The following is an 18,770-nucleotide window of genomic DNA, read 5'->3' on the forward strand; positions in this document are numbered from 1 at the left end:
ATTATTATTATTATTATTATTTACCCATGACCGGATCCTACATGCTGCACAAATTCAGAGGTTTGTACAAATGTTTAATTATTTGCTTATGAGCAGCGATCAGGTATTTAATCACAGCCTGTAGCCAAGCAAAGTGATATTTAGTTTTCCTGCAAGGAGTATATGTAGCACTTGATAACACTGTTGTAACTGAGATAGATTCATGTGGCAAGTTTAGTCTCTCACTGCTAGCCATGTTTGGGTTTTCTGTTATGTAGGTAATGCTAGCATGTGCTCTGCTACCAAAGTGATTCTTTCTGATTGGTTAAAGTCTAGTATCAGTCCTGCTGATACCAGATCAGGCTGTTTGAAGATACCGGCTTTCTAACCTTAAGTGCACCAAGTTGATGTTAGTGTTCTTTTTCCTTTCCTTTTGCAAAACTCAATCATGTTCTGCTGCAAAAAAAAAGAAGTTTTCCTCTACTAAACAAACAAACCAAACACCATAAATTAATACTTGAAGATATAAAGAACTTTAAGCAAAAAAAACTTTTTCCAAAATTACTGGATTCAGCATTAAGTAGCCCAGAAAAGGGTTGATATGCCATAGAACAAATTAACCAATCGGTATTAAGTATTTCAACCAATAAACATAAAATATTTCGGCAACTGCTGCTGTTGTTTTTACTGCTGTTAAGACGCAGTTTAATCCCTCCTTTTCTTATTCATGGATGATTTTCTGTTTTCTGCAGATGTTACGTTAAACTTGACTCATTCCACTAATTTTCAGATGCAGTAATCTCCTGAGTATCCAATAATTGTTGGATCATGTTGGCATCAGTGGTTGTATGCGGATGGCCAGGAATAATGACTGCTTCTAGGGAGTTACGGTAACATTTGAAATACTGATGCCAGTACTTAATAACACTATACGATGGGGCAGCCGGTCCGTATACTGATGTCATTTGCTCCAAAATTGTATGTGGTGTGTTGCCTTTCAAAGTAAGAAACTTGATCACTGCTCTATACTCCAAAGCTTCCATATTAACACCTTGTTGAATATTCACACCTGAAAGACAAAAATATTTATTATGTGAACATAAATTAAAACATATTCAAAGCATTGATGATGTGATGATGGGAGGGGTGGAGGTTGAAGTAGTGGGAGGGGTGGAGGTTGAGGTAGTGGGAGGGCTGGAGGTTGAGGTAGTGGGAGGGGTGGAGGTTGAGGTAGTGGGAGGGGTGGAGGTTGAGGTAGTGGGAGGGCTTCTTATTCATTTTAAGCACTTCCTCTCATGTTTTATTGTCCTTCCCCTTGTGAACTGGACCAAGTTTAGTTATAATTTTTTTTTTTTTTGTGTTACCACTTATTACAATATCGCTAGTTATAAAAAGTTAAGTAGGGGAACCTGGAGTAAAACCAAATAGTGGGGTAGAATGAAATACTAATAGTACCTATTTACTATGCCTCCCCACTGGACAGAGTTAGACACCAGGGTCGTTTTTTAACGTGGAGAAAAGGTACAAAAATAAAAATTGTCTCAGTCGTGAAGGATTTCTCCTCCACCGAAAGAGAACAAGAAATAGAAGTGCAGCATTTGAAGAACAGATACTACACTTTGATCTTGTCCCGAAGGAAAAAGCTCTTTTGCAAGGAGTCTGATTAAGAGATCACGTGGTACCATGTTAACGGCAAGGTCTGGCATTGTTTAATTCAGCTCTGTCCATTGAAAAGAGATATGTATTTGAAACTTATATATTTTTATGGTTCTTCTGTAACCGTGTTCGTAACAAAAACGATACAAATTTGTCAAGCAAGCATTAAATCGGTACTGGTGCCTTGTACGAACCGAATGTCGTTACGGATTTCTCGTAAATGTCCAGTATGGCTGAACCAACAATTGTGCGTACTTGTGCATCTATCTTACCACATTGAAATAAAGTTATTATTTAGAAAACCATTCTTAACATAGGGACGGTATATTGTAACTATCTTGTACTTTCACCTAACAATTTAATAAACAAAAATATCATAAAATTAAATTTAACTTGAAAATACTATTAAAAAAGACAAAACAATATGAATGGATTCCCAAGCATTTTGACGATGCTTGGCATATTCTGACTGCGACATAAGGTGCTGGTCAAACCCGAGCGGACATTTACAAGAAATCCGGTTCGTAATATGCACAATTACCAACTTCTGGTTTGTACATTGCACCGAATTAGCATTCTGATAGATATTTCTGGGACCTATAATGGTTCACCAGTTTGACCTTTTTAAGCCTGAAAGTATGTGGTATGGAAGCTTTGTGAACAAGCATGTGTCAAGGTAAAACAGGACAAAGCAGTGGGACAACCTCCAGCCCTCCCACTACCTCAACCTCCAGCCTTCCCACTACCTCAACCTCCAGCCCTCCCACTACCTCAACCTCCAGCCCTCCAACTACCTCAGCCTCCAGCCCTTCCATTACAGCACAAAATCAAAAGGAATCAGCGTTTGGCATTTTCCCACAAGCCATCATCCCTTTTCTCAACGCAAACATCATCAAATGAGTGTCATGGCCAAAAGGGAAGACTCTTACTCTCACATCTCTGTATAAGAAATCTTTGATGAAGAAAAAGATGACGGTGCCAAATATGCAAGCCAAAGGTAAAGGTAAAAGTGTCAGCTCAGCCAAATATTACCTTTGTCCAACCCAGAGCCAGTGCCAGGAATAAGACGCACAGACAGACTGTACTATGAGAGTTCAGAAAGCTGGGTAGTCTGTCAATGGGATTGTAGGAGATGGGTACACTGTAGGTCTAGATGAGAACAGTAACAGCACTCCAATTTTAATTTATGAGGTACGTAGACTAAGACCTGCCTCATTTTACCTTAAGCATGGGGTGAAACTGAACACTATGGATGTTGAATAAATCATCTGCATTTCTTAAAAAAAAAATTATTTTGTTATTTTTGCATTGTTTTACAATACTTTTCAGTAAATTGAATATGTCTTATATGGCAATGTTACCTTTAACGCCACAGGTATTTTTCACCTGAGTATCTTGTTTTGTCCCGGATTTCCCTATGTGTATATTTTTATATCTTTGTATATACAGGATTTGCTCCTAAACTAATTAACTGATCATTATGAATTTTGTAACACACCTACTAGGTATAAGGGAACATAATGTAGCCAATATTTAGTTTGATTTAGTTTTAAAGGGAGTAAAAAAAAACCTTTGTGAAAATTCAGATAATTCTAACTTTTCTGAAATTTAACAATAGGTGTTATACATCAATTAATAAATATTCATCACATTTCACTTTCTTTGGAGTATTTTCAAGTGTTTTTAGGCGGCATAATATCGGCACATAAGAGAGAGGAATATATTTAACTGAAACAATTAGACATGGTTATGTAGCTATCAAAATTACTTTTAACACTCGCTCTTCCCTACCCATCTGATACCTGTAAAGTCTAGCTGGAGAAGTGATCACATTAACTTCTACCAGAACGACATTACTTCTTGACTTCTGTCGACCACTAAAATCATACTTTGACTACGGCATAATCACGCTGACACACCGATTCTCATCAGATCACCGAAGTTAAGCAACGTTGAGCCTGGCTAGTACCAGATAGGTGGTCATTTAGGAATTTTAGGTACTTTATGTGCTCTCCGCTTATCTCGGCATTGTTTCCAGTCATCCTGAACCTCCACTTGCTATTGGTATTTAACAATGTCGAATCAGGAGAGGTATGGTTTGAGATTGCGCAACTCTTGCCACAAAAATTTCACATGCAGGCAGCCTTACAGTGGGTATCCATAGTCTGTCAAGACTGAAGGAAGCTACCACTCTGACATCACATCATTCTGCAACAATGAATCTGGAAGTAATGATGCCTAAGAGATGAGACTATATTCCTCAAAATTCCAAAACTAGAGCCTCTGTGTAGGATTTACTTCAAGGTTATACTCAGGAGTACATTAGAGTAAACGGTTTTTAAGTATTTGGATTATTTGGGCTATTGTTCTCATTTTGAATGTTATTCTCCCATTCCAGTCACTCTAACCTTCGACCTTCTTCAGGTGTATCTAGTCAAACTTGGGAATCTTTCTATTAAACTCTGGAATCTGGACAGAATTTGGAACGGAACTGTTTAGTTAATTCAAAGGAGTAACAAACTCTTGTTCCGTCAGCCATGACCAGCTAGAAGTCTTAATTTGCAATTATAAACCTAGCATAGCCTGCATTGAAGATTGAAGAAAATGAAGAAATAGAAAAATAAGAAGTAAGAGAATTAAAAGAAATAGAAATGGTGGAAGAAGAAGTCAGTATCAAGATGTTTCAATTCAGTCAATGTTCTGAACATGATGGGAGTTCCAGGTTGATGATGCAAATTCTACATGTGGTTACAATTTTATTTAAAAAAAAAATGAAAACAAAGGTTTGCTTTTAGAAAAGCATCCATCATCTGTACTTACCCTACAAAACACGAATAAAACAATAGGGATTACGTTTGTTAATCTTGTGTTAGCTGCAGAATATAAAAAAATCGTTCGCAACACAATAACATGTGTCATGAGTCATTTTGATTTATGTTCAAATGTGCTAAGCAATAGTTGGTTATAGTCAAGATTGTCTGCTCTTTTTGACTTCCGGTTTCTGCTGCCCATTTGGCTGGATAATTAGACATGGTTAAACCATTCTTAATGTGGGAAAGAGAGTGGGACATTCACTTTATCTGAGAGAAAGATAATCATTAATCAGAAGGGACCATATCTTGCTTGTTACCATCGTCCCGTCTGCAGAACAAAAACTGAAAGTCAAAAAGAGCAAACAGTTTTAACTATAAAAATCGTCTAAAAATGAATCTAAACGTGAAATTTGTAAAATGTGTTTAACTATTAAATAAAGGGAAATAACCTCGGCAAATTTTAAAAAAGAGACTGTTGGGTCACCCATTTATCTTGGGTTAAACTATTTTGATATGAAATAGTGAGTTTGCAGTGCCAGTTAAATTTTTTTTAAATTGAAAACGTCTCTTTCTGATCACTATCTCCCTTTCTTTCACATTTTTTCTTGAAAATTATAAAAAAAATTTCTTATAATATTATGGACCCAAGTTAGGATGGGTAACTCAACTAGTATATATATCGTAAACAGGACAAAGTGAGAGAAAGGATTATATAGAAACTGAGTGAGTAAGGGTTATTTTCATTGACAAACATTCTCTAGAAGAATGGTTAGAATTTGTCACTTCCTAAATTTTGGAAATGTTGATGAGCATAGCATTAAGCTTTCAAGAAGTGAGCCTGACAGGTTTGGAATCAGGTGGTGATTGCTGTCTGAAACTATGATGCAGAACCCATATTGGCAATGAAGACTGTTTTACTGAAAACCATCCCTGATGCACCTGAGAAAAAAATAAATTTATTTATTTTTTTTTTTTTTACAATTACTATAACAAATTATTTTGGGGTGGGTAGAAACAAAATCTCGTATTTGTTCTAATGCTACATTTTATCTATTCTGTCCTTGGTCAGTGAAGGAGAAATCCTTGTAGATTGAGGTATGTTTTATTTCTGTTTCAATCTAGAATGCTCCTTTTTGGAGAGCTGGATTTTTTTTTTCACAACATTAAAAAACCGACCATGGGTCTAACTTTGCCCTCATGGGGAAGTAAGTAAATAGAAATAGATTATTTTTATTTATTTATCATTTTTTTTTTTTTTTTTTTTAATTTCAGACTGCTGCCAAAATGATCAAAGAAACAATGGACAAAAAGTTTGGCGCCTCATGGCATGCTGTGGTGGGTGAAGGTTATGGATTTGAAATCACTCATGAAGTGAAAAACTTACTGTATATGTTTTTTGGAGGCAATGTAGCCATTGTTGTGTGGAAGTGTTCTTGAGTGTTTTTGTTTTTATTTTATTTATTATTTGTAAGTATTCAACAACAAAAAAAAATGAAGATATCAGACAAATCATTCCCGGATCCATTATAACCAAATGGAATATACCTTTATAAATGAAAAAAAAAAGGAAAAGCAACCAAAAAAAAAAGGAAGAAAAAAGTCTTCAAAATATGAAAGGAAGGAAGATGTGGTTACTGCTTTTAGCATACCATAATGCAAAATAATGCCTTTTTAATTTATTTTTATTTTTATAAATGAACCCTTTTTATATATATATTTTACAAAAAAAAAAAAAAAAAATGAAGTCATGCAAAGTAAAATTCTATCACACTCCAAGAGTTTTTGACTAATGCTTTTGGCAGTCAAGCATAATTACTGATCTAAGCAACTTCTGGTTTTGAAACTCGTCAGAAATAAACAGTGTTACCTTAATCTGAAAACTGATAATTTTCATTGGGATATATTTATTTACAGAAATTTTTTTTTTTTTTTTAATAAATATGTTTATTTACAGAAATAATTACTACTTAAAGTAAAATATTTTCTAAATATAATAAATTAAATAAATGGAAAAGAAAATGAATGGTTAAAATAATGTTGTTTTTTTTTTTAATAGAAATTTTTCATACATAATAAATAAAATAAACTTAACTAAAAGAAAATGTGCATTTGTCCAAAAATAATAAAGCTACATAAGAAAGCTGATCACATATGGAATGAAAAAGGAACATATTTCCCTTTGTGGAATGAGGTCAAAATAATTGATGGGGATGCAATGTGAAGGGTTAGGCAACTCAAGAAGGCAACACATATGCTAAAAAAAACAAAAAAATTACTAAGCAGATCAAGCCTAGATTTTGGTAGCATTTGAAGTCTCTAATTATAAAAAAAAAAACAAGGATTGTATATCATTAAAATTTTGCAGATGAAAGGGAGATAATTCCCTAGCGATCTTTATTAGAGTTGCCTCCCCTTTGTCAACCAATTTTTTCACAAATCTGAAACTAAAACTATAAAATAGAGATTAACTCACAGAATACAAAAACCTGTAACTTTCTTCTTTTCTTTCTAAACAACAACCAACATGCCCGAAGATTGCCAAAGGACAATCCGACCAAAACATTGCAAAAATAACTCAAGATGAGAACATTAGTTTGATCAATATAAATAATATAAACAATCAGCCCTCATCTCAAAAATTCAGAACTTTAATACATAAAGAGGAAACTAAGAAGAATGTTATATCGCAGGATCTTCAGATTCAGTAACATCATTTAACTTTTGATGGGTTTCAAAACCAAGAAGTTATTTGGATCAGTAAATACATTCAATTGCCAAGCTTTCTTTTAAATCAACAATCCTGTTTCTATTTATATATATATATATATTTATATTACCAAATTTATTTAAAGATTAAAAAATATATATACTAAATGACCACATAAATACCAATTTAATCATGCTCTTACAAATAAGATAAAGTTAAAATATTAAAGTGGAAGAAAAAAGTTGTTTTATTTGAAAAAGATTTCATTTTATTTTTACTTATTATTTTATCTCATTAGATTTATTTCAGGTAAAAAAAAAAAAAAAATGGAGAAAAATAATAATCACATTAATATTAACTTGATTACATTAAGTTTAAAAATGCATGTAAAACTGTATATTTTATCCACTTTATATAAGAAGTACAAATAATTTTGTACTAATTTGCAGAGTTCACGTGGAGGCCTTGTATGGTAATAGTCTTGAAGTAACTATAAACAAAAGTTAATTTGTAGGCAAATTGCAACAAACTAAGCAACAATTTAAATGCTGCAGAATATTATTTTTACTGATGTATGTCTAATTTATTTATCTTTTCAACATATTTTATAGCCCGAATACTTGTTGATTGAAATAATGAGGCAATGGTAGTACGTTTTTCAGTGTTTGCTGATTTATTTTTTTTTAAAACTTACATGCTTTAAGAAATGCTGAATATGCTCCGCATTGACATCTATGTACATTGCATATGATATACAAAATAGTGTGACTGAGATCAGACTATATTTAAGTGGGCCATATTGTATTATATGGAAAAACGCGCGCATGAAAAGTAATATTCTTAAGATTTTATTAAACCTGGAAAAGTAAAGGACAAGAAATTCAACCTGAAAAAGTAAAGAACAAGATATTCTAGTAAAGTAAAAAATAAGAATTTTTTAGACTTAAAATATTGCAGCTAAAAATAAAATTTGAATATTGATAAATATTTTATTTATTATTTGCATATGTTGTTGTTTATTGTTGAGTTAGAAAGGGTGTCAGTCGCTGGATTGAACTAATTTCCCCCCTATTATTTGCATATATTTATGTAGTGAAAATTGTTTGAATAAAATTAATTCATTAGTTAGTTAGTTAGTAGATGGAATTAATAATTTTATAATTTACATAAAAATGAATTAAATGATCCTAATTATGATATAAGATCAGACTATATTTAAGTGGGCCATATTTTATAACCAATAACACAAACAACTTTTTACTTTTTAGAAATTAAACCGAATCTACAGGCCCGAAAGAACCGTATCTGATACAGTGATGACAGCAATAAAGTTACTTAGAGAGAGGAGGGTGCATATAGATAAGCGCTAAATCAGTAGGTTAGGGTTAGCATTGTAACTGAGAAATTGCTGAAAACACTAATGAAAAAGCGTAAGAGATTCTGATCAGCATTTGTTTATTTTATTATAGAATTAACAGGGTTATCCAGTGTTGCCTAAAATCCTAGCTAAGAAAATAATTACAACTCTCTCTCTCTTTCTCTCACACACATATTACTTTCTGAACACACCTCTCCCTCTGACTGCCTCTCTCTCTTTCTCAGTCTTGCATAAATTTTGGCAACTGAAAGAAAGAAAAAAGGAAGCAATAAAGAAAAAAGAAAAGATAATAAGCAGCTGACTATTTGACTTAGTTTCAGTGTTCTTTTTTGAACAATTACCAGTAAGAACAAAAGGAGAAATTTATTTTCTGATCCTCCTACTTCATTTTGTCCCTGATAAACCTCAAGACAAACAAATATTAGAGTATAGATTTTATCGACCATCACCAGCTTGGGGTGATATTAAATTGAAATGTAAGGTTTGTACATGTATCTTTGGTAGTTTCTCAGTTTTAGTTGGACGTAAACAGATAAATGGAAATGATTTTGTTTTATATTCTAGACTAGCAGGGCGCCCAGTGTTGTTCAGTTGTAAAATACGCTTAAATATGGTATTTAAATTTATGCAGATTTCATATTTATTATACTAGAGCCAATTCTCTATTGATTATTATATTGTACCCAATATTTAGTAGTGACTTCAAAAGTAAAAAAAAAAATGACTTAGGCATCATCAGCTAGAACTGAAACAAAAAATTTAATGCTCTAACCTTACTCTTTACTGTTTGCGCTATCATCAAACAGATAAGAAATTGTTAAAACTGAACAGACTTTAACATGTAAAAGTATATTTGCACATGTGTACAAGAGCACTTTAAGTTGACTTACACTTGCCAAATTCCAATTTTTTTTTCAATTTGTACTCCTTACCAGCTATTTTTACCAACTAAAACCCTATAAAAGAACAGTCCAAAAAAATGCAATCATTTGACTCGCCTTGTGCCACTCTGTGACCTTGTGCTTTGAAAAATTGGAAACAGACAGACAGACAGACATAGTGAGTTTTATAAATTAGATTTTTTAAATCCTGGTTTTTAGCATTTATTTTTATATGTTTAAGATGTTTTTTAGTTTAAACATTGGCCATTTTTAACAATAGCAACAAAAAAAAAAAAACAGGGTAAAAAAATAGATATACAACAAATGTTACCAAAGGCAAGGTAAGTTACACTTCTACCTACCTACCTACTTACCTACCTACCGGGATAATTTTTTGTTTTGAAACATTTTTTGACTTAAAAATAAAAGTAGTATCAAATTTGTTCAGTTAGAATGAAAAAAATGGCTGTCTCCTTACGGCCATATCTAGCCTAGATGATCACTCAAAAATATCGAAAATTAAATAAAATACTGGTAGAAATATACCCAAGAAATGTCACCATACAAAAATGTAATGTTATACCAGTATTTTATTAAATTTTCAAATTTTGAGCGATTATCAAGACTAGATTATGACCTAAATGAGACCACCATTTTTTTTTTTTGTTCTAATTCTAAAAAGATTTAATTTCACTTTATAATGTGAATAGATTGGAAATACAAAATCTATTTAAAACTGACACTGATCGTCTTGCTTGTTTGTGCATTGAATGTTTTAGATGGTGGGAGGAAGGGTGACAAAGATGAGAATTGGGAGGAGGAGGCAGAGGAGAGGAATAGTAGAGAGGAAGTAGTGGAGAATGAGAATAGAGAGTTGTAACTGCATAAAATAAAATTAGAGTAAAAGGATGAGTTAAAGAAATATAGAGGAGCATAAAAATGTTAACATATGGTTCAGGAATGGGAGTAATAATACCCAGGTGTCCTCATTTGTTCTCGATCAATACCAGGTGGGTTTTCTTGTGTTATTTTTTTAACGTTTTGAAATTTTTTGAAAAAGCACTCTCAAAACCTAAAGTTATGAGGCGCCACTGCTAAATGGTATTATGTTTTCATTCTTAGTCTTTCTCCAGTGATCACAGACGACATTGAAACACAGAATCGGGCTGGGTTGGGTGGCTTTTCAAAAACACAGAACCATTCTAAAATCAAAAGGGTGCCGATAACTGTTTAAGTAAAAGTTTATTTAATTTATGCTCTCCCAATAGTTTTACATGGCCTGGATTGTATCACATGAATTAAACGACTAGTCAATCGCATTGAGGTGTTTCAAAATCACGTAATACGTTTCATTATGGGATAGCACCTGATCGAAAAAAAAACAAAATGTCCACCCTCCGTCAAACTACTTCCCTACCCCTTCTATTTGATAAAATTAAAAGTAAACCCCTTAACTTTTTAGCCATATCAAACGATCAACCACTGGCCTGTCAAAGTTATGCTTTGAGGGTATTTTAGAAGGTAAAAGAGGTGGAGGAAAGCCAAGTAAAAGGTGGAGAGAAAATGCTTTTGATTGGATATCTTTCAACAGTTGGGCGTCCATCAACCAACTTGCACTGGATCGGAAGGAATGACGAAAAATAAGTCACGTGGGTTCGCAATCCGCACTAAGCGGAAGATGTGACTCTTGAATGAATAGTCTGATGCATTTCCTTGTTAATCTTGATGTTTACCTGATATAATCCTTTTTTGTTAGTAAGGATTGGCGCAGATTGAAAATGCGGGAAGACTAGTACTGTCTCGTGTCAGCATCCATCTTCACATGTTTGTCTATATGGTTCTTGAAGCTGTTGACTAATTGTGTATTCACTGCCTTCTCTGATGATCTCTTCTAATGTCTTCTGATACGCGCACTAAAACAAATTTATACTTCCACCATTCTAGCACTCGAAGAGAATGGCTTTTACCTATGATAAATAAAAGAACATTTCTTCAGATCTACTTCTACATAAAGGTTACCCTTAACCTTCTTTTTTCCAAAGTAATTAAGGCAATTTAATATATATATATATATATATATACACACACACAACTCCCCACCTCTCTATTTGTGCCTAAACCTTAACATAAATTCCATGAACAAAATCTTTTTCCTAGAACTGCCTGCCTGTGGAACTGTGTGCCGCAAACCTGCTTTCCAGCTGACTACAACATAGTCGCCTTCAAGTCCAATGTAAATAAGTTCCTATTGAACTGCCTCCTTAAATAATCAAATTCCACCCAACTTCCACCAGTACTGATCATTAGGCCGTTGTCTCCCTGACCACCTTACACGCATTAACCCTTATCCTCGAGTGACCTTCAGGCTTTGATAAGTGGTAACTCCCTCGTAAAAAAAAAAAAACAAGAACAAAACAGGATGAAAAAAAAAATCCAAAGAAACATCAAATAAATGTTACCAAAGGCAAGATAAGTTACTCTTCTACCTTTCTGGAGAAGTTTTTTTTTTTTTGTTTGTTTTAACATTATTTAAAGCATTTATTTTTACTTTAAAACAAAAGTAGTGTCAATTCTGTTAAGTTAAACCCCCCCCCCAAAATAGCCTCCAAAATGTATAGTCTCTATAATCGCTCAAAAATCAAAAACAAGAAAAAAACATAGCTAATAACTATCACGAATCTGGCAAATATTTAATGTTGAAACAAACTGTATATTTTTATTGCTGTAACAGTTGTTATACGTGCCTAAACCTAAACGTAGATTCCATAAACAAAGCTTCTTTCTTAGAACTGCACACCTGTGGAACTGTCTTCAGTTTGCCTGCTTTTCAGCTAACTACAATCTGATTGTCTTCAAGTCCAATGTAAACAATTTCTTGATGAGTTGTTCCCTTAAGTAATCCAATCTACCAAATTTACATAACTAACGATTCCTATGATATTATCCCATTGACTACTATACACACTCTTTAACCCTTATCCTCGAGTGACCTTGCAAAGTGGTGACACCTATTTAAAAAAAATAAATATATATATATATATATATATATATATATATCTCTCAAAGAAACTGAGGATATGAAAGAAACTTGACTCACTCTCTTTTTTTTTTCTAACAAAAGCCTTTATATCTGGTATTTCCAACCACACATTTTTTTCTAAAATGTTTAAACAGTTCATTTCTCCTTCTCCAGCAGTGTGTGACTTTTCGTCTCTGCTGTGACATCACTCATGTGTCTCGAACATGTGCTTCTCTCATCACGTCTCAAACATTGCTCCTCAAAACACCCAATGCTTTTCCTCTTGGTCCTTGCCACATGTGTCTTTTATTGTCTCTGCTGTGATGTCACATCACAGAGACGACTTGGTAATTTGCATATGTCATACACTACTGCTGCTGCAGCTCCCAGCATCAGCGGCTCTGTTACATTATCAGTTTTTTTGTTTGATTCTACAACTGAGTTATATTTGTTACAAGTACACTTCAGTAACTTTCACTCATGAATATCCAACAGTTTCTTTTTTGCTTGTGTTATTTTGATTAATTGGACTATTATTCTCATCTTGGGTGCTATTAGCACAATATTTCGGTCGCTGCAACCTACGACCTTCTTCTCTACTAAGAAAAAGAGGGTTGGCTCTGGATGACAAGAATTCGAACCGTGGGTTTGAGGGTGGGTCCATAGATCATAAAGAAGGTTCAATCTTCAAGGGTCACTAAGATATATTTAAAGGCTTTCCTATGACTCAATTTTTCGGGATATCTATACTAATTGTTAATGTTAGTGAAAAATGTTTTATGAAACAGAGGATCGATACCTACACATATTTTTTTTTTTTAACATAATGCAAGGGAAGGGCAACTCCAAGGAAAAAAGTTTTTTTTGTTTTGTTTTTATGAAGTTACCTCCCTTGGGCTGGAGCTGGGACCTTTTGAAATTCCACAGGGGACTCATTCATATGTAATATATTAATGTTGACGTTCTATGGATGTTCAGCGTAATTGGAGATGTCCTAATATTGTAGCTCTTTTGTTAAAACTACAGAAGTGTTTATTTAAACTAGCAGGGATGCCTGGCGTAGCCCGGTCGTAAAATACACTTTAATATGATATTTTAATTTAAGCAGATTTCGTATATATTATTATAGAGTCAATTTCCTATCGATTTTTTTTTTTATATATTATAAAGTTGTGATTTCAAAAATATATACATATGACTAGGGTGCATCAGCTTGAATTAAAATCAAAACTTATGAAGAAAGAAAAATATATGTATTTATATATATAACTTGAGTTCCTTCAGCTATAATTGAAACCGAAACCAAAACTTATGAAGAATTCTTGGTAAAATCATTTATTACAAGAAATGGAAGATCATAACAATTAAATGACAGTCACTCGGAAGAAAATATGCAAGCATAACACACAAAATAACATACACGCTATCGTATTAATATATAGATTCTTTATTGTAAACATCTAGTACAAGTTGTTTGAAAGTGTACTGTTATTCCTATATATAGGATAAGATAGATACTATCACTGTGATAGGATCACAGATGAAATAAGTTTGAGCTTGGTATTACCACATATACAAATAAAACCATGAGAAAAATGGCACCAAATAATTTTTAAAAAAATGCTATGGTGCTGTAGGAGTGACATGGTTGACAATCTTGTAGGTAATATAATGCAAGTTCAAAACTCTGACCTCCAAAATGAGACAACAAATACTGAGTTACAATATATACAAAGAATATGTTTATTTAATGGACAAAGTAGAAGCCACAAGAGAGTATGTGTGGGGGGGGGGTGTACACACATAATCATTCTTTGACTTGAAATGTTTGTATATTCATTGTATGTATATGTATGAACAGGAAAGTTACTGAATAGTTCATTGTGAATGCGTGTGTACCTAGTGTTCATGCAAGTTTGTTAATGTTGTTGTAGACATTGGTCTTCTTACCTTGAGAAAGGATCTACCCTTGTTTGATCTTAAAATGAAGGTATCACCTGTCGAAGTGCACAGAAAATGTGTCTGACTACATCGGCGATTCAAGAGAGAGATAGAGAATGTGAAACAGGAAGTAGAGATGCCACCTGTCAGATACATTGAAAACTAAGACAAGGGCAAATAACCGGTGTGTTATTGATGAACATTTGTGTGCATGTGTGTGCGACATACCTATTTGCATATCAGTCTGAAAAGTGTATACCTATAGTGCTCAGAAGAAAGAACTGAGTGCGATGATTTACAAAAGCTCCTTTGATAGCCAACATAGAGGACCCAATTGGCATCGATATTAAAGGTAACGTCTCCACCTCAGCGATCCGGTGTTTTTCTTAGAAAGTCGCCCATTTTTTATTTGGACGTATTTTTTATTTGTTTATTTATTATTTTTAAAAACAGGAATCTACGGACACGCATGTTTCGGAGCGTTACTCCTCTTCAGCGTATATATATATATATATGTGTGTGTGTATGAATAAATACAAAATTTGGGCTTATTTTTTACACTAACAATGAGATGAAGACACATAATATCATTAATTCCAGTTTACATGATAGCAGCATCCTTTCTGTTTTATATATTGCTTATGCGTATGTGATCTAAGTAGTGAAGTTATTAATTTGCATAATGCTGTACAAAAGGATGCCTCATTGCTTAACGATACTTTATTATTTTTCTAATTCAATGATTGTTTTGATTTTAACATAACAGTTCTGTAAATGTAACATAGCGTGGACGGCAATATGCAAATGCATGTGTAATGACGTCACTGGTAAAGAAAAGAAAAAAAGGAGAAAAAGGACGATCACGAGAGAGACGTGGAGGGCGGAACATGAGAACGTTCAAGATATTGTGAGAGGCTTGAATAATATGAGAGATCGCACGAGATACGACGATTATGTGGGTGCCGTCACGGCCATAACAATGAGGAAATAAATGTCGCTACGATGAAAAAGCAAGTTCAAGTTTTTTTCTATTCTTGTCCACTTTGCGACTGAAGCATACAACATGTTTTACACAAATGAAATTAGCTGCATCTGCTATACAGCACTGGAAGGTTGGAGCATCTTTTTTGATACCATATATTGATGGCAGGTAACATGACCATACTCTGTATCCCTCCCTTTTTTTTTTTTTCAATTTCCTTACTATTTTGTTCTAGCTGGGGATAGGGCATCCTGCATACATTCCAACCGAGGGATTTTTTTTACCATATAGTCACTGCTTATTAAGGCCTGAAGTCTACTCAAGAATAAGGATTAATGGGTACCCTGATGGTGGAAATTGGATGGGTTAATTTATTTTAGAGGGAACCTCATATAGAACCTGTTTACATTGGACTTAAAAACGACCATGTTATAGACAGTAGTTTTTAAGATTCTAACTGTCTGTTTCAGTGCAATTGTTTGAATCTCTTGCATTTCGTTTACCAGGTATATTTGCCAGATAGTTTTTGAAATTCTTTTCCATGAGTCCGGTTGCTTCTGTAATTACTGGCAATGATGGAAATCTTTCCAAATTTCCAGTTTCTTTTCATATCGTACATAGGACCCTGGTTTGTTATCTTTCCCCTCTCAGCTCTTTTTAACCCAGAATCATCAGAGACACTAACTTCTAAGGTTGCTTCTTTCCCCTTCTTGTCCCATATCACTTTGTCAGGTTTAATAACTCTGTTTTCTACGTACATTGCAGTAGGAATTGCATAATCATAGTAGATGGTGTATGACTTATACCACACTAGTATAAATGTCATTATGACTTATACCACACTAGTATAAATGTCATTATGACTTATACCACACTAGTATAAATGTCATTATGACTTATACCACACTAGTATAAATGTCATTATGACTTATACCACACTAGTATAAATGTCATTATGACACATTTTCTCATGGAGGCCTGAACAGTGAAACTGGCAATTTTTTTTTCATCTAATATGCTGCGACCAGGATTATGCCATTTTGACATTTTGTCATTGACCAAATCTCACAGCCGTACAAAAGTACAGGTCGGGCATGTGCATTTTATGCTGCTTATGATGGGATTCTCACGTTTTGTAAAATTATCGACAACTCCTTGAAGATTCTATACATCATCTTATAGCTGTGTCAGTTTACCAACTAGAATCCATTGCATTGTCTAGGAAGGTGAATTTAGTGATTCTTCCAACACCTGCAACAATTTTTTGGTTTTGTTTCCATGGAAATTGGGTTTCGACAAGTGCATAGAAATTAGCCACATTTACCACACATAGCAGTGAAAGGTTGGAACATTTTTTGTGACACAATGCATTGCATCTATATAATTATAAAACTGTGGACAGTCCGGCCGTTCTTCCTTTCTTGCTTGCTTAAATCTTGTCTTCACCGATCGGGTGATTCCATTTTTTAAAAAAGAGATGACAGGTGAATTTATATATATTTACTAGCAGATATACCTGGCGTTGCCCGGTATTAAACGTAACGTTACATTCCTTTAAAAAGATGAAGTAAAAAAAACAAAAAACAAACAAAAAAACGGAAAGAAACTGGGACATGTACATATGGGTATTATGTTTTTTTTTCTAAACAGTTCACTTCCTGTAAGTAAAAAAAAAAAATGAAAAAAATATACTTATATGATTACCATTAGGCAAGCTTGACATGATCTTCAAGAAGTGTTTTTTAAACTTACTTATTCTTACCATAAGGAATCTGTAATGTTAACCATTCACACAAGCATATTCGTGAACCATTTAGCAAATAGATAAAAATCTGATGATTCCACGTACCAATGTTCAATTGTTGACCACCTAGCAGTCCTTTTTTTTTTTTTTTTTTCGGATGAAAACCAATAAAAATTTTTCACATGTCTGAATACTATATATACCAAATTTCAAGTCTGTAGATCAAAAATTTGGTTGAGTATATAGCTTGAGAATTGTCTTCATACACACACACATTCTCACTTTTATATATATACTAGATGTACCTGGTGTTGCCCAGTATTAAACGTAATGTTAAATTCCTTTAAAAAAAAAAAAAAAAAAAAATGGAAAAAAACTGATGTGCATGCAAGTATTATATTTTTTTCTAAACAGTTCATTTCTTGTAGGTAAAAAAAAAATACACAAACTGAGATCGAAACCAAAACGTAAAGACAATGAGTCATGTATGATAACCATTAGACCAACTTGCCATGATCTTTAAAAAGTGTTTTCAAATCTCATGAAACAGTTGACAAACAGATAAAAATCCGATGATGCCCCCCCCCCCACACCAAGTATCAATCTTTCAATTTTGACCTCTTAGAAGCCCTTTTTCCAGATGAAAACTGTTTAAAAAGTATTTCACATGCCTAGATACCTTATATACCAATTTTCATGTCTGTAAATCAAAAGTTCCTTGAGTATATAGGTTAAGAAATGTCCTCTCTCTCTCTCACACACACACACACACATATTCTCACTTTTATAGATATACTGGCAGATGTATCCGGCGTTGCCCGGTCATAAGATATGCATAAATAATTATTATTTAATTAATACAGAAACTGATGCATGTGCATATTATGTTTTTTTTTCTAAACAGTTCACTTCTTGTAAGTAAAAAAAAAAATACTCTAGCTGAGATCGAAACCAAAACCTAAAGACATTGAGTCAAATATGATAATCATTACACCAGCTTGATATGACATATACAAAGTGTTTTTCAAAAATATCTTATTCATAACATAAAGAAGCTGTCATGTTTCTCAACCGCACATGCGCAGTCGTAAAATAGTTGATAAACAAATAATTCTGACGACCTTTATGTACCAATTTGCTGATTTTTACCCCTTAGCAACCTTTTTCACCAGATAAAAACCGATTAAAAAGTTTTCCACATTTCTGAATATGCTATATATCCAAGTTCAAGTCTGTAGATCAAAAATTCGTTGAGTATATAGTTTGAGAAGTGTCCTTACACACACACACACTTCTCACTTTTATAGATATATGCGTATAATATATATGTGTGTGTGTGTGTGTAATTAGTATACTTGGGCAGTATTTTTCTCTAATACATGTTTCATTGAAGAGCAGCGACAATTCCTGTTTGTTTCTCTTGCAATTCATTTTGTTTTTTTGCGGGATAGTGTTCGAACGTCCTGTTCAAGTGTAAAAAAATTTGCTGTAGTCACAAACGTTTTCAACTTCCATAGGTCGTCCTCAGACAAGTGATGAATTAAAAATTGCGTTGGTGAATTTATTAAAAAGACGATTAAAATCATTAAAAGCACTTAAGCGTGCCTTCTCCTTCATATTGATGTTAATTGATTTTAATCATCTTTTCAATAAATTCACCAACACGATTT

The 18,770-nt window shown here is 33.4% G+C and overlaps 1 protein-coding gene across 1 annotated transcript in view; it reads left to right on the top strand.

Moving 5' to 3' along the window:
• Positions 1-5,880, top strand: part of LOC145297591 (uncharacterized) — a 50,990-nt gene extending 45,110 nt beyond the window's left edge. The window contains exon 3 of the mRNA XM_080143641.1: positions 5,721-5,880. The gene's annotated coding sequence lies outside the window, so the exon portion shown is untranslated. The remainder of the gene's footprint in view (positions 1-5,720) is intronic.
• The last annotated feature ends 12,890 nt before the right edge of the window (positions 5,881-18,770 follow it).

The sequence above is a fragment of the Euprymna scolopes genome, chromosome 18, assembly GCF_053919585.1.
Source record: "Euprymna scolopes isolate OS-2025 chromosome 18, ASM5391958v1, whole genome shotgun sequence".
NCBI lineage: Eukaryota > Metazoa > Mollusca > Cephalopoda > Sepiida > Sepiolidae > Euprymna > Euprymna scolopes.